This window comes from Ipomoea nil, unplaced genomic scaffold (genome assembly GCF_001879475.1).
Source record: "Ipomoea nil cultivar Tokyo-kokei standard unplaced genomic scaffold, Asagao_1.1 scaffold2086, whole genome shotgun sequence".
In the NCBI taxonomy this organism is placed as follows: Eukaryota; Viridiplantae; Streptophyta; class Magnoliopsida; order Solanales; family Convolvulaceae; genus Ipomoea; species Ipomoea nil.
Window position 1 is genome coordinate 1,430 of NW_017618514.1, and position 3,713 is coordinate 5,142.

A 3,713-nucleotide genomic window follows, 5' to 3' on the forward strand; every position below is an offset into this window, starting at 1 on the left:
TTTGAATCTAAGTCGATAACAAGGTTAAAATAAATGGATATTAGTATAAGAACCACTCAACCACCTTTTTTACCAAATCACGATTCACAAAATAAAACCTTAAAATTTTCATATTCTGGCATAATATGCAGAAAAATTAACTGTTATACCTCCTGGAGATGCATCCACATATAGAATCCAAGTTTAGTTTTGGAATCACAAAAGAAGTTATACTTCAAAAAATAAGCAAAACACTGAGCAGAAAGCCAAGCCGAAGCTGGATGCCGCTAGTCGCCTCACCGATATATAGCTAACGATGGTCTCGCTAAAGCTCGTTGCTGTTGTCTCGCCTCGTAGATGGTCGTTGAAGCTTGAAGTCGCTGTCTGTCTATGAGGCTTTCGCGCTTCTCGCCTTGCAGATGGATGATAGTGTCGTTGTCTCGCCTCGTAGATGGTCATTGAAGCTTGAAGCCGCTGTCTGTCTACGAGGCTCGACGCCGCTTCTCGCCTTGCAGATGGATGATAGTGGTCTCGCCGACCTCGCCTAGTCAAAGCCCAATATGTTGCCCAATAGATTTTGAGTCAGGCAATAAGCCCAATAAATTTTGAGTCAAGCAATAAGCCTGATAGATTTTGAGATCGCTTACGAAATCGTGTAGTCAAAGCCCAATAGATTTCTCGCAAATTTCAATTCAAACTTGCAAATTTCAAGACCGCTTACAGTAAAAAGCGTCAACAGCAGGATTTGAACCTGCGCAAGCAAAGCCCAATAGATTTCAAGTCTACCTCCTTAACCACTCGAACATATTGACAAGTTAACTCTCATGCAAAGATCATTATAATAGATACATCAAAGACAACTTGCAAGGGAAAACAACCGGCAAACACGATTATGAAAAGAGAAATAGGAAAATTAATTTGCAGTTGCATACATTAAAGCTCATCCGTAAAATCATTGGATCACAATTTCAAAAACGATTATGAAAAGAGAAATGAGAGAGAGAGAGAGAGAGAGAGAGAGAGAGAGAGAGAGAGAGTAAGAGAGACGAACCTGGTAAGCCACCGGAGACCGGAGTTCTCGCACAGTCGCACTAGCAGTTGAAATGTTTTGGAAGCTTACTCTGGAAGCTTTTGGATGGTAGTGCGGCCGAAATCTTGTTTGAAAGCTTATTCTAGACGCTTTCGAATGGGGCAGATACTTTAATTTTGTTGAAATCTTACTCTAGAAGCTTGCCAATTGTTATGTCGTGGAATCGTGTCCACCTTGCAAGGTGGACACGGTTCTATGTTTATAATTAATGAACTCTATGTTCATAATTATAAAACTCTATGTTCATAAATTTTGAACTACATATTCACAATTATAGAACTCTATATTCACAATTATAGAACTCTATGTTCATAATTACTGAACTCTATGTTCATAATTATAAAACTCTATGTTCATAATTTTTTAACTTCATATTCACAATTATTGAACTCTGTATTCACAATTACAAAACTCTATGTTCATAATTATAGAACTGAGTAAATTTCAATTTTGGTCCACTGACTATTGAACTTGTGTTAATTGCAACACCTGACTTTCAAAACTGTTAATTTAGTACCTTGACTATGCAATTTTTATCAATTTTGGTCACTCCGGCCAAATTATCGACCAAATGTGACCGATAAATTTTAAGTCAACATTCAAACTGAATTGGAAGGGTAAATTCGTCTTTTCATGTTAAGAAAACAGGAAAAATATTGAGTTCCACCGTCGACTCTAAATCCGTTCTGAGATCGTCGGCGCGAGAGAATCCCAAGTTTCCGGCTCTCCTCACCGCGCCATTTCGTAGCTGCTTAGCCTTTAATCAGCTTCTTATGCACCTCCCCGACCGGAATCTCCGGTGGCCACTGGCAGTCCACGGCGGCCTTCAAGGATTCCGACTCGAACACGAATATAACCACCTTCGTCTTCTTCGTCCCCCTAGCCGAGAGTGAGCGTGTGCCAGGCCTAGTGGGCCAGGATCGTGAAATTTGTTGGCACGAAAAGTGGTGGTTAAAGGGATAGGCGGCTTGGCAGCGTCGGAGGGGATAGCAGAAGCGCGAGGAGGCGGAGGAGCTCCAGTAGCCGCGCGCGACGGACGGTGAATGATTTGACGATGAATTGGTAGGCCGAATCTGAGACCCTTTAATTCAGAATTCGACGATGAAGGATTTGATGATGAATAGGACGCCGAATTGACCGCGGGAGAACGGGCTAAGTTTATACGCATCTCTAAAATGGAAGCAATGAAGACATTACACTGCACCTATTTTGAATTTTGAATTTTCAACCAGTGAAGAATCTTTTCCAAGATTGCCAAGGCAAAAATCCACCTGTTAGTAGTATTGCATATGGAGAACAACGTTAATCACAACATTAAATATAATTAAGATTATTAATTGATTGGATGGTGTGAGATAGATATGATATGACGAATTTACCCCTTTCAATTCAGTTTAAATATTGACTTAAAATTTTCTGGTCACATTTGGCTGGTAATTTGGCCGGAGTGACAGTAAATGATAAAAATTGCATAGTCAAGGTACTAAATTAACAGTTTTTGAAAGTCATGTGTTGCAATTAACACAAGTTCAATAGTCAGTGAACCAAAATTGAAATTTATTCTTATAGAACACTATGTTCATAATTTTTGAATTCTATATTCACAATTATGACAGTTTTGGAACCGTGTCCACCTTGCAAGGTGGACACAGTTCCACAACATAATTTGCCGAAGCTTGGTGACGGGGGCAAAAAATAACAATATAATATTAATTTAACAGGTGAAAGAAAGCCTAATGATTATAATGAAAAGTCCAGCTTGGTGGTGGTGGTTGTGGTGGTGGTGGTGGTGGTGGTGGTGGTGGTGGGTGGGGGGGGGGGGGGGGGGGGGGGGACAATACAAATTGAAGAATTATGATTTTCAAAGTCACTCATCCATTGTATTATAATTATACAACAATGAAAAGCAAAAGAACAGAGTAATAAAATTATACAAACTAGAGGAAATTTTTGAATCCATGTCGATAACAAGCTTAAAATAAATGGATATTAATATAAAGAACCACTTAACCACCATGTTTACCAAATCACGATTCACAAAATAAACCCTTAAAATGTTCATATTCTGGCATAATATGCAGAAAAATTAACCGTTATACCTCCGGGAGATGCATCAACATAAAGAATCGAAGTTTAGTTTTGGACTCACAAAAAAAGATAAGTAAAACACTAAGCAGAAAGCCGAGTCGAAGCTGGATGCCGCTAGTCGCCTCACTGATATAATAGCTAACGATGGTCTCTCTAAAGCTCACTGCCCTTGTCTCTCCTCGTAGATGGTCTACGAAGCTCGCTGCCACTGTCTCGCCTCGTAAATGGTCTACGAAGCTCGACGCCACTATCTCGCCTCATAGATGGTCTACGAAGACTGTCTCGCCTCGTAGATGGTCTACGAAGCTCGACGTCACTGTCTCGCCTCGTAGATGGTCTACGAAAGCTCGACGCCACTGTCTCGCCTCGTAGATGGTCTACGAAAGCTCGACGCCACTGTCTCGCCTCGTAGATGGTCTACGAAGCTCGACGCCGCTTGCCGTTTTCTCGCCTCGTAGATGGTCTACGAAGCTCGACGCCGCTTGCCGCTGTCTCTCGCCTCGTAGATGGTCTACGAAGCTCAACGCCGCTTGCCGTTGTTGTCTACAATAAAATG

At 41.1% G+C, this 3,713-nt stretch overlaps 1 non-coding gene across 1 annotated transcript; it reads right to left on the minus strand.

Moving 5' to 3' along the window:
- Positions 1–709: 709 nt before the first annotated feature.
- Positions 710–791, minus strand: TRNAS-UGA. The gene has a single exon. It is a non-coding gene; the product is annotated as a tRNA-Ser (tRNA).
- Positions 792–3,713: the final 2,922 nt, after the last annotated feature.